The sequence below is a fragment of the Nerophis ophidion genome, linkage group LG20 (assembly GCF_033978795.1).
Source record: "Nerophis ophidion isolate RoL-2023_Sa linkage group LG20, RoL_Noph_v1.0, whole genome shotgun sequence".
NCBI lineage: Eukaryota > Metazoa > Chordata > Actinopteri > Syngnathiformes > Syngnathidae > Nerophis > Nerophis ophidion.
Window position 1 is genome coordinate 13,450,047 of NC_084630.1, and position 14,431 is coordinate 13,464,477.

At 34.7% G+C, this 14,431-nt stretch overlaps 1 non-coding gene across 1 annotated transcript; it reads right to left on the minus strand.

Moving 5' to 3' along the window:
• Nucleotides 1-13,926: 13,926 nt before the first annotated feature.
• trnaa-ugc (transfer RNA alanine (anticodon UGC)) lies at nt 13,927-13,998 on the minus strand. Its single transcript has one exon. It is a non-coding gene; the product is annotated as a tRNA-Ala (tRNA).
• Nucleotides 13,999-14,431: the final 433 nt, after the last annotated feature.

Below are 14,431 nucleotides of genomic sequence, written 5' to 3' on the forward strand. Positions count from 1 at the left end.
ATACAGTACATACATACATATACACATACGTACATATACATACATACATACAGTACACACATACATACATACAAGCATATATACAGTACATACATACATACAGTACATGCATATATACATACATACATGCATATATACATACATACATGCATATATATACAGTACATACATACATACATATACACATACGTACATATACATACATACACATACATACATGCATATATACATGCATATATACAGTACATACATACATATATATATACATACATACATACATACATGCATATATACATACGTACATATACATACATACGTACATATACATACATACATGCATACATGCATATATACAGTACATACATACATACAGTACATACATATATACAGTACATACATGCATACATATACATATGTATATATACACATACGTACATATACATACATACATACATACATGCATATATACAGTACATACATACATACATACATACATATATACATACGTACATGCATACATACATGTTAATGTGATCATTACTATAGGCTTGTGCTGGATTCCACATTTGGTATTTAAATTCAAGTCATTGAAATAATTATAATTGGAATTGGAATTACAGAGAGAGGAATTAATTTCATTGGCATTTAGAAAAATGGTTTACAGCTGTCATGTTTAGGAAAGGTTTTAACCTAAATACTTAAACTACTTTATCAACACAACCATTTTACTCAAGTTCCCTCAATTTTAAAATATATTTTTTTATTTTGTGGGTATTTATTTTTAGTTATACGCCAACAAAGTATGTTATAATGCCAACATACTAATTGGCTTTTAGTTTTATGCCTAAAAAAATACAAACGGCAGCATGCTAAACAAAATAGTGTTAAGTTAGAGACAATCCATGACTTTTAGTTTTATACCTAAAGAAAATATTTAAAATGCTAGCATGCTAAAGAAAATAGTGCTAAATAACAAAATATATGACTTTTAGTTTTATACCTAAAATAAAGGTGAAAATGCTAGCATGCTAAAGCAAAATAGTGCTGAGTAACAAAATCCATGACTTAGTTTTTTACCTAAAAAAGGGTTAAATGCTAGCATGCTAAAGCAAAATAGTGCAAAGTAACAAAATCCATAACTTTTAGTTTTATACCTAAAAAAAAGGTTAAAATACTAACATGTTAAAGCAAAATAGTGCTAAGTAACAAAATCCATGAAATTTAGTTTTACACCTGAAAAGGTTAAAATGCTAGCATGTTAAAGCAAAATAGTGCTATGTAACAAAATCCATGACTTTTAGCTATTTATCTAAAAACATAATTAAAATGCTAGCATGCTAATAAAAAATGGTGCTAAGTAACAAAATTTATGACTTTTAGTATTACACCTAAAAAAAAGGTTAAATTGCTAGCATGCTAAAGTTAAATAGTGCTGAGTAACACAATCCATGACTAAGTTTTTTACCTAAAAAAAGGGTTCAAATACTAACATGTTAAAGCAAAATAGTGCTAAGTAACAATATCCATGAAATTTAGTTTTACACCTAAAAAAGGTCAAAATGCTAGCATGCTAAAGAAAAATAGTGCTAAGTAACACAATCCATGACTTTTAGTTTTATATCTAAAAACATAATTAAAATGCTTGCATGCTAATCAAAATAGTGCTAAGTAACAAAATATATGACTTTAGTTTTACACCTAAAAATTGTGCTCAGTAACAAGCTCCATGACTTTAGTATTATACCTACATAAAGGTTAAAATGGTAGCATGACAAAGCCAAATAGTGCTAGGTAACAAAATCTATGACTTTGAGTTTTACTCTTAAAGAAATTATTAAAATGCTAACATGCTAAGCACAATAGTGCCAAGTAACAAAATCCATGACTTTTAGTTTTATACCTTAAAAAGGTTAAATGCTAGCATGCTAAAGCAAAAACAGTTCTAAGTAACACAATCCATGACATTTAGTTTTATACCTAAAAAAAGGTTAAAATGCTACCATGCTAAAGCAAAAATAGTGTTAAGTAACAAAATCCATGACTTTTAGTTTTATTCCTAAAAAAATTATTAAAATGTTAGCATGCTAAGCAAAATAGTGCTAAATAACAAAATCCATGACATGTAGTTTTATACCTAAATTTTTTTTTAAAATTCTAGCATTCTAAAGCAAAAACAGTTCAAAGTAACAAAATCCATAATTTTTAGTTTTATTCCTAAACAATTAATTAAAATGCTAGCATGCGATGCAAAATAGTGCTGAGTAACAAAATCCATGACTTGTAGTTTTTTACCTAAAAAAAAAAAAGTTAAATGCTAGCATTCTAGAGCAAAAATAGTGCTAAGTAACAAGATCTATTTATTTTAGTTTTATACTATAAAATAGGGTACAATTCTTGAATGTTCACAACTAGCATACAAACACTTAGCATGCTAGAAAGACGGGACAATATCCATGACTTTTAGTGTTATTCCTACAAAATAGACTAAAACATGAGCATGCTAAGGCTTACAATGCTAGCAATATAGTGTAAAATGACAATGTGACTTTTAGTTTTATACCAATACAATAGGCTAAAATGCTACCATGCTAATGTAAAGTTTTGCCACATAATTTTCATGACCTTTAGTTTTGTAAATACAAAACAATACCTTTGTAGCATGCTAGAAAGGTAAGGGCAAGTGATAAAATTGATAACTTTTTGTTTAATGCCAATCAAATAGGTAAAAGTAAAAGCATGCTAACACTTAACATGCTAGTAGGATACTGCCAAGTAACACTATTCATGACAATGAGTTTCATTCCTATAAAGTAGTCTAAAATGCTAGTGGTTAGCATGCAAGTAAGATAGCATCGAGTAACAATGTCCATGACTTTTAGTTTTTTTTTTATACCTACAAAACGGACTGAAATGCTCGCAGGATAGCGCCAAATAACAATATCCATAACTTTCAGTTTTATACCTAGCAAAAAAGGGTACATTTAAGCATGCTTAAATGTAGCATGCTAGAGCGATAGTAAAAAGAAACATAATTAAAATGCTAGCATGCTAATCAAAATAGTGCTAAGTAACAAAATCTATGACTTTTAGTTTTACACCTAAAAAAAAAGGTTAAAATGCTAGCATGCTAAAGCAAAAATAGTTCTAAGTAACAAAATCCATGGCTTTGTTTTATACCTGAAAAAAGGTTAACATGCTAGCATGCTGAAGCAAAAATAGTGCTAAGTAACAAAATCCATGACTTTTAGTTTTATTCTGAAAAAAAAAAAAATCCTAGCATGCTAAGCACAATAGTGCTAAGTAAAAAAATCATTGACTTTTAGTTTTATACCGAAAAAAGTTAAATGCTAAGTAGCAAAAGCGATAACTTTTAGTTTTGTACTTAAAAAAATTGTAAAAATGCTAACATGCTAAAGCAAAAATAGTGCTAAGTAACAAAATCCATGACTTTTAGTTGTATACCTTAAAATAGGTTAAAATAGTAGCGTGCTAAAGCAATACATTGGTAAGTAACAAAATCCATGACTTTTAGTTTTATTCCTGAAAAAAATAATGAAAATACTAGCATGCTAAGCAAAATAGTGCCAAGTAACAAAATAAACGACTTTTTGTTTTACAACAACAAAAAAGCTAAACTAATTAATCATGCTAACTCTTAGCATGCTAGCAAGATTCCGCCAAGTAACAATATCCATGACTTTTAGCTTTTTACCTAAAAGTAGGCTAAAATACCAGCATGCTAACACTTAGCATGCTAACACCTGGCATGGAAGTAAAATAGTGCAAAGTTAATTAAATGACACAATGTAAATGTCTGATTTACACAAAGATGATTTTATTCAAAATCTTTGCTGTAATAAATATATTTTTTCCACAAGTTTTACAGTAATAACCAATAATACAATATAATACAGTTGTATGGACGCATAATTCTGAAATCCGACAAAATTATCAATTAGAATTTTACATCCATTATTTCCAATTCTAAACTGGAATACTATTCTATTTTATTTCAAATTCATGGAATTTTATTGCAATTAGGAAGACATTTTCATTGAAGTAGGTATTTTTCACAAGCCTGGTGATAATGTCTGTTCCATTCTTATTTGTTCTTCATCAAATGTCTGAAAAAAAAACGAGAAGGGGAGAAAAACGTGCAAATGAAAGCACTCGATTTAGAGCCAAACGTGTCCAATGAACAACAAAGACGGCCTTCTTCCTTTTCCTTATGCTTCATTTCCTCCGCTGCATAATAGTTTTTATTATGCAATTAGTAGAGCGTCTAATAAAAGAGGGTCTGTTTGCCTGTTGGACAAGATGGACTTCTTCCATCTTCCACTTTCTTCTTCATCCTGCGACACAAGTTCTCACCAGGAAAACACAAGCAAAGCAGTTTGCACTTGACCACGATGAAAATTCATAACGTGTTTTATTTATTCCCCATTTTCATTGGAAGAATGCATTATATACATACATTATATATATTATACAAACCCTGTTTCCATATGAGTTGGGAAATTGTGTTAGATGTAAATATAAACGGAATACAATGATTTGCAAATCCTTTTCAACCCATATTCAGTTGAATGCACTACAAAGACAACATATTTGATGTTCAAACTCGTACACGTTATTTTTTTAATGAAAATAATAATTAACTTAGAATTTCATGGCTGCAACACGTGCCAAAGTAGTTGGGAAAGGGCATGTTCACCACTGTGTTACATCACCTTTTCTTTAAACAACACTTAAACGTTTGGGAACTGAAGAAAATAATTGTTGAAGCTTTGAAAGTGGAATTCTTACCTATTCTTGTTTTATGTAGAGCTTCAGTCGTTCAACAGTCCGAGGTCTCCGCTGTCGTATTTTACGATTCATAATGCGCCAAACATTTTCGATGGGAGACAGGTCTGGACTGCAGGCGGGCCAGGAAAGTACCCGCACTCTTTTAAGAAGCTATGCTGTTGTAACACTTGTCTTGCTGAAATAAGCAGGGGTGTCCATGATAGCGTTGCTTGGATGACAACATATGTTGCTCCAAAACCTGTATGAATTATTCAGCATTAATGGTGCCTTCACAGATGTGTAAGTAACAATCCGAATGGTTATTTTCCTCTTTGTTCTGAAGGACACCACGTCCTCTGTTTCCAAATATAATTTGAAATGTGGACTCGTCAGACCACAGAACACATTTCCACTTTGCATCAGTCCATCTTAGATGAGCTTGGGTCAGAATATTGTTGATAAATGGGTTTGGCTTTGCATAATAGAGTTTTAACTTGCACTTACAGATGTAGCGACCAACTGTAGTTACGGACAGTGGTTTTATGAAGTGTTCCTGAGCCCATGTGGTGATATCCATTACACACTGATGTCGGTTTTTGATGCAGTACCGCCTCAGGGATCAAAAGTATGTAATATCATCGCTTACGTGTCGTGATTTCTCCAGATTCTCTGAACTTTTTGATGATTTTATGGACCGTAGATGGTAAAATCCCTAAATTCCTTGCAATAGCTGCTTGACAAATATTGTTCTAAAAGTGTTCGACAATTTGCTTACAAATTGGTGACCCTCACCCCATCCTTGTTTGTGAATTACTTAGCATTTCATGGAAGCTGCTTTTATACCCAATCATGGCACCCAACTGTTCCCAATTAGCCTGCACACCTGTGGGATGTTCCAAATAAGTGTTTGATGAGCAGTCCTCAACTTTATCAGTATTTATTGCCATCTTTCCCAACTTCTTTGTCACGTGTTGCTGGCATCAAATTCTAAAGTTAATGATTATTTGAAACAATAAAAAAAGTTTATCAGTTTGAACCTGAAATATGTTGTCTTTAGAGCAAATTCAACTGAATATGGGTTGAAAATGATTTCCAAATCATTGTATTCCGTTTATATTTACATCTAACACAATTTCCCAACTCATATGGAAACTGGGTTTTTATGTTATTTACATTATATATATAGACTTTATATATATATACATATATATACATATATATATAATGTCCTTTGCAGCCACTCAGACAAATCATATTGTTGATGAAGATGCTCACATCTGCTGTATAAATCTGCTTTACGAAAGAAAAGTGTGGGATATTTTTCTTGTTGCCTTATTTGTAATTACATTTTTGAAATGGATGTATTCAGTGTTCAGCGCAGACAAGGACAAGGCACGGGAGAAGCAGGAGACAACCAGCCTCCAAGCAAGCGAGAAACCCCAGCCAACGTGGGCAGAACGACAGGAAGACCACCCTGCCCCACCAGCAACCTCACCCCGGAAAAGCACGGCGGAACCCGCCCCTGGCCGCCACACCCAAAACTTCCGAAACAGGACCGCAACTGGAACCCCCAAGTACATCTAGCTGCGGCCGCGGAACTACTACTAAGTCACGTCCACTTGAAGACGTGCCCACAAGGGTGACGACAACCGGAAATCAGAAAAAAAATAAAGTAAAATCAATACTCCAACCGTCCATCCATTTTCTACTGCTTGTCCCTTACGGCTGAAAATAAATTACGGTTAGGGTTATGTTTTGGGGAAAGTTCAGGTTAAGGTTTCTATCTAATCAACCGAAAAAGCAATATATTCAACAACCAAAATAACAACAACCAATGGCGCATTGCATTAGTCATCTAGGATCATATTACAAACCAAGTGTCTACTCTTCCTTTGTTAGCGCCTCTGTCTTTAAAACACGATTCACTCCTGTTGTCGTCACCATTTTGGACGCCACTTACACTCTCCAAGGTTTCTCATAGTCATCATTGTCACTGTCACTGACATCCCACTGAGGTGAGTTTTTCCTTGCCCTTATGTGGGCTCTACTGAGGGTGTCGTTGTGGTTTGTGCAGCCCTTTGAGAAACTTGTGATTTAAGGCTATATAAATAAACCTTGATTGATTTATTTAATAATACTTCAACAAAATATGAATGTAAGTTCATAAACTGTGAAAAGAAATGCTACAACGCATTATTCAGTTTTGACAGCTGGATTTTTTGTGGACATGTTCCATAAATATTGATGTTAAAGATATCTTTTTTTGTGAAGAAATTTTTAGAATGAAGTTCATGAATCCAGATGGATCTCTATTACAATCCCCAAAGAGGGCACTTTAAGTTGTGGATTACTTCTATGTGTAGAAATCTCTATTTCTAATTGAATCACTTTTTTATTTTTCAACAACTTTTTAGTTATGTTTATATCTTTTTTTCCAAATAGTTCAAGAAAGACCACTACAAATGAGCAATATTTTGCACTGTTAGACAATTTAATAAATCAGAAACTGATGGCATAGTGCTGTATTTTACTTCATCACTTTTTTTCAACCAAAAATGCTTTGCTCTGATTAGGGGGTACTTGAATTAAAAAAAAAAATGTTCACAGGGTTGAGAACCACTGGCTTAGATGGCAACATATGTTGCTCCAAAACCTCTACGTACCTTTCAGCATTAATGGTGCCTTCACAGATGTTTAAGTTACCCATGCCTTGGCCACTATTACACACCCATACCATCACAGATGCTGGCTTTTGAACTTTGTACCTAGAACAATTCAGATGGTTATTTTCCTCTTCGGTCCGGAGGACACGACGTCCACAGTTTCCAAAAAACAATTTGAAATGTGTCAGAACACTATTACACATTGCATCAGTCCATCTTAGATGAGCTTGGGCCCAGCAAAGCCGGCGGTGTTTCTGGGTGTTGTTGATAAATGACTTTCGCTTTGCATAGCAGAGTTTTAACTTGCACTTACAGATGTAGCGACAAACTGTAGTTACTGACAGTGGTTTTCTGAAGTGTTCTTGAACCCATGCGGTGATATACTTTACACACTGATGTCGCTTTTGGATGCAGTACCACCTGAGGGATCCAAGGTCATGGGCATTCAATGTTACGTGGAGTGATTTCTCCATATTCTCTGAACCTTTTGATGATATTAGGTGAAATATTATGGTGAAATCCCTAAATTCCTTGCAATAGCTCGTCAAGAAATGTTCTTAAACTGTTGGACAATTTGCTCACGCATTTGTTCAGAAAGTGGTTACTCACCTCATCATTGTTTGTGAATGACTGAGCATTTCATGGAAGCTGCTTTTATACCCAATCATGTTTCCAATTAGCCTGTTCACCTGGGATGTTCCAAATAAGTGTTTGATGAGCATTCCTCTACTTTTTCAGTCTTTTTGCCACTTCTGCCAGCTTTTTTGAAACATGTTGCTGTTACCAAATTGCAAATGAGCTAATATTTGCAAAAAATAAAGTTTACCAGTTCGAACGCTAAGTATTTTGTTTTTGCAGTCTATTAAATTGACTATAAGTTGAAAAGGATTTTCAAATCATTGTATTCTGTTTTTATTTACCATTTACACAACGTGCCAACTTCACTGGTTTTGGGGTTTGTATTATTGATAATTGCGGAGGAAATAAGAATAAATAATGAAAATGTACTACAGTAAAACTATTATGTTATTCACGCTGAGGGAGTTCATTCATATTAATACTTCTGTATGATTAAAAGTGTTATTTTGCTTTTTTTTTTTTTTTTTAGAATTAATCAATTGATGTTTATGCTGTTTGTCATTTTCACAACATTAACATAAAGAAGATGCTTGGTATTGGTAAATCAACCTAAAAGCACTGAGATGGTGTCAGATGTGTTTCACAAAACAACCACTAGATGTCAGCCTTTCCTTTTATGATAGTGTCTCATTGTTTGACTTTAGACCTTGGAGGTTTATGAGTCACTTGTTCTCCAGGTTTGCATACTGGAAAAAAAACAAAGATAGAAGCAAAGTGAACAATCAAAGACAACATGTGTCACACAGGATATGACGTCTATGTTTATAAAACTAAATATACATTATGTTTTTTTTCTCATTCATGTCTAATTCTTGATGAATGTTCCTATCCATCCTATCCTGGTTAGGCTTGAATGACGTGTGGCATTATGTTAGTTTGGTTTATTTCAAGTGGACCAACTCTGTATGATGAGTTTAGGACCAGGAAAATAAAAAACCCCAAACCAGTGAAATTGACAGGTTGTGTAAATGGTAAATACAAATAATTTATCAACCTATATTCAACTGAATAGACTGCAAAGACAAGATGCTTAACGTTGGAACTGGACAACTATTTTTTTTACAGATATTTGTTGAATTTAATGCCTGCAATATGTTTCAAAAAAGCTGGCACAAGTGGCAAAAAAGACTAAGAAAGTAGAGGAATGCTCATTAAACACTGATTTGGAACATCCCACAGGTGAACAGGCTAATTGGGAATAGGTGGGTGCCATGATTGGGTATAAAAGCAGCTTCCATTAAATGTTCAGTCATTCACAAACAAGGATGGGGCGAGGGTCACTACTTTGGGAACAAACGAGTGAGCAAATTGTCTAACAGTTTGAGAACAACATTTGTCAATGAGTTATTGCAAGGAATTTAGGGATTTCACCCTTAAAGGTCTGTAATATCATCAAAAGGTTCAGAGAATCCAGGGAATCTTCGACCCCTCAGGTGGTACTGCATCAAAAAGCGACAACAGTGTGTAAAGGATATAACCACATGGGCTCAGGAACACTTCAGAAAACCACTGTCAGTAACTACAGTTGGTTGCTACGTCTGTAAGTGCAAGGTAAAACTCTACTATGCAAAGCAAAAAAACATTTGTCAACAACACCCAGAAACGCTGCCAGCTTTGCTGGGCCTGAGCTCATCTAAGATGGACTGATGCAAAGTGGAAAAGTGTTCTGTGGTCTGACGAGTCCACATTTCAAATTATATTTGGAAACTGTGGACGTGGTGTCCTCCAGAACAAAGAGGAAAATAACCATCCAGATTGTTATAGGCGTAATGTTCAAAAGCCAGCATCTGTGATGGTATGAGAGCGTATTAGTGCCCAAAGCATGGGTAACTTACACATCTGTGAAGGCACCATTAATACTGAAAGGTACATAGAGGTTTTGGAGCAACATATGTTGCCAGCCAAACAACATTATCATTTATTTCAGCAAGACAATGCCAAGGCATGTGTTACAATAGTAAAGGAGTGCAGGTACTAGACTGGCCTGCCTGTAGTCTAGACCTGTTTCCCATTCAAAATGCTAGCAAACAAACCCATTGTCTTTGCAGTCCATTCAATTGAATATAAGGTGAAAAGGATGTGCAAATCATTGTATTCTGTTTTTATTTACCATTTACACAACCTGTCAACTTCACTGGTTTGGGGTTTTGTTAAAGGCTGTGATTCCCCCCCCCACCCAGATAACTCAAGTATTAACACACTTGGAGGAAATGATAATATTTAATCAATGTTTTTTCATGTTTTTTTAAATTTTTTATACGATACACCTGGTTTTGTTAGAGAAATGACTTTCAAACGTCCGGATCATGCTTTTTGACGTGGACTAAAACCGAACCTACATTTTCCAAGTGACTCAAAGGAAGAATACATTTTGTCGAATGTGTTGGCTTGTTTCCAATCAAAATAGTTGGATGATCTCCAACCAGACAGGATCGTTACATGGAACATGGTTGTCCTTCTTAGATAAATATTTTAACAATAGTACATTATTCCTGCCAAGACAATGCCATTAGACACATCTCATTTATAATCCTTACAAAACACAGGAACGGAAATCTGCATCAGTGATAATGTAAATTTGATGACCCATTATAATTCATTGTTAATATTAATGGACATTATTGTGATTATTATTACTATTTTCTCAGCCTTTCCTCTTTTATTTTGCTGGTTATTCACCAGGGTCCAAGTTGCAAGTTTTAACATAATATTTTTTGTTTTTCAGCATCAGTCTGGATAAGAACTAGATGATGGATTATGATCCTGTAAAACACAGATACTATATATGTATTTATTAGACTTCATGCAAACATTTTATACTGTACATCAGGGGTCGAAGACATGCAGCCCGCGAGACATTATTTTGCGGCCCCCACCTTAATATGAAAGTTTACTGTAAGTTTTATATGAATGGCGATTGACAGCGTTGTGTGTGGAGCTGAAGGAATCTACCAATCATGGTGTGGTATATGGCTCTCGAGGGCTGAACATTGACTTCTCTTACGTGATGGAAGCACAGAAACGTTTTGCCGCTTTTCCATGCACGCTCTTCCTCCCTCGCTCACCAGCCTGCTCTCTCTTTGTCTCTGTCACTTTGTGTGTGTCTCTCTCTCGCTCCCTCCCGAGCGGCCGGTAGCTTCCGAAGCACTCCGCCGAAGGACCGAGCGACAATACAAAACTGTGGTGCGCTGATACTCGGACGTGTAACATGTTAGCCCCCCCTCCCGTTGGCTCCAAACAGACGATTTTTGGCATTTGGGTCCAAAATGGCTCTTTCAACGTTCTGGGTTGCCTACACCTGCATTAATGGAAAAGCGGCAAAGGAGTGAAAGTGACAGGAACGTTGCCATGGAGACGAGGGTTTTCTTACGTGCCTGGCTGCAGTCACACCGCGACATCTGTCCGTCAGTAATAACAGTCCCCAATAACCTAGACTAATTCAAACCACTAATTTTTTTATTGTTTAATTTGCATTGCTTCACACGATGAACACTACATATATTTGCACAGATAAAGTTGCAGTGCAGAAGAAATACAATTTTAAATGTCATTATACAACTAGACATGCTGAGTATGAATTTTTTTTTCAAGAAATCTTTTCTCGCGGCCCAGCCTCACCCAGACTGCATCCAGTGGCCCCCAGGTAAATTGTGTTTGAGACCCATGCTATCTATATAACGGCTGTCAAAATCACTGTTTTAAAGAAGATTAGTTTGTTCTGATTATTCTGATTACAATTGTAATGCAATTAACAGCACATATAATCAAAAATCTGAAAAGTCTCTGGCAGCATTGATAAATAAAAAGTATATATTTAACAGAATAAAAAGCACATAATGACTCACAATCCCTAAAACGTCTTTGGCAACATTAATAAATCGCATTATAGAAATATATATTTTCTTGATGTTTTTTATAAACTACAACATTGATTCTCGAACTGTGGCACAGGTACCACAAGTGGTACGCCAAATAATCTAAGTGATTAGTGTCCCATTTTTAAATATTCAAACACGGTGTTACTGTTCAAACTTTGTAATTATACAGTGGCCAAAAATATACTTATTAAAGTTAAAGTACCACTAATAGTCACACACATACTAGGTGTGAAATTACCCTCTGCATTTGACCCATCCCCTTGTTCCACTCCCTGGTAGGTGAGGGGAGCAGTGAGCAGCAGCAGTGGCCGCGCTCGGGAATCATTTTTGGTGATTTAACCCCCAAGTCCAACCCTTGATGCTGAGTGCCAAGCAGGGAGGCAATGGGTTCCATTTTTATAGTCTGTGGTATGACTCGGCCGGGGTTTGAACTCACGACCGTCCTGTCTCAGGGCGGACACTCTAACCACAAGGCCACTGAGCAGGCTTAAATTCTGTGCCTTGGTTTTAATGAATACTTTGGCCTATTACGCTACTGCATTTTAACATTGGCCATTATGGTGGTACTTGGTGAAAAAAGTTTGAGTACACTGAACTCCAATATTAAAGCTGTCCACAGAGGTAACACAATTCCAAATTGGACTAAAATATATTATAAACTAATAAATAATAATGAATGAAAAATATAATAAAACAGTATATTTTTAAACTTCTTGGCCATTTTTACCTTCATTTTGTATATTTGTTCTTCGAGTTAAGTTGCAGTGCATCAGTTTCCTATAATATTTACAATTGAATTTACAACATTAATATTTAATCTATATTTTCCTTTACCAAATTACTGTATCAATGGGTTGATTGCAGCAGGACAGAATGTTTTTTACCATTTGTCATATGTGTAATTTTAAAACCTAATTTATTGAAAGTTTTTTTTCTCTAACTTTCATTAACTTCATATTGTATGTACTTTTTGAGCAAACAGTCAAGTTCATCAGTCGTCTTTAGTCCTCCGGTGAATTCCTGACCGTCCATCGTCCTGCCGCTCCCCTCTCTGTTTATACAGCCAGTGGCTGGGAATTAACTTTGTGCTGCGATCCATTTGTTCTGATGTGGTTCAACGGGAGGATCCTGTCTCTATTTATTATGCAGTCCTCCGAAGGTTTACTTTACACTCAGTGACTTGGTAGCAGAAATGTGATTTGTTGCAGTGATAAAAAATATTGTTGCTGGCGAAAGTCTTTAAAACGCAAACATAAGACCAACAATAATCATGCAGATCACATACGCTTAATGCAAATGGGAGACTTGTAAAAAAAAAATTTAACAGTAAAGTGGAACAATTTGGGGGTCCTTTAGGTCTGAATTTGACCAACGTTATGGTGGAAAAAAACCACACACACAAAAAAAAAAAAAATGTAAAAAAAAAAAGAAAAAAAAAATATATATATATATATATATATATATATATATATATATATATAATCCTTTATAGTCTGAAGAATGGCCAAGAAATCTAATTCTCCCAGGGTATGTAAACTTATGAGCATGACTGTAATAAGTTAATATCACGTTACTAAATGTTACATTCTTGTGTAATTTGCACATAATTCAATTCTGCAGACAAATAATATATTATTTTTTTCTTCAATGCTGCATGTCTGCCTCTTGAGACCTCACTATAGGCTTTCTAAAGGTCATATTAAAAATGTAAGATTATCCACTCTATTTTTTTCGAAATAGAAATAAAGAGAATCTTAAAGGAACCAAATTATTAAGCTCAATTAAAAATGGAATTGGAACCGGAAACGTCTGTTGAATTCCCTTCCCTAACCACATTGCAAACTTTGTTCCTTTGCATGTCTGCTCCTTTTTGCTCAGAGTAACCTTGGCATTAAAATTCATGGGAAAATAGAATCTTTTCTTCTGCTTTGATCCACAGCACAGTGAGAAATCAAAACAGCTGGAGATGCTGGGGATTGAACCCAAGACCTCATACATGCAAAGCATGCGCTCTACCACTGAGCTACATCCCCAGTTGACCAGGTGATCTCCATACAATATACACTATATTCCGTGATTTGTACTGAAAATAATTATAGAAATGTAATAAAAAGTGTTTTAGAATGTTTCTCATTGCTGGTTAAACTTCAATAAAAATGACAAACTATATTATTTCCCGCAGCAAAAGTTATTCGTATACAATGAATATGTTTAGTAATGAACGTCTTTACAACACGTGTTTTCGTTGATTAAATATATATTATTCGCTACGAACTAGTGTCCCAATACCGATATTTTGGTACCAGTACCAAAATGTATTTCGATACTTTTCTAAATAAGGGGACCACCAAAAAGGTTATTGGCTTTATTTTAACAAATAATCTTTAAACATTTCTTATTGCAAGTTTGTCCTTAAATAAAATTGTGAACATACAAGACAACTTGTAAGTTAACAAAGGCTCCTAA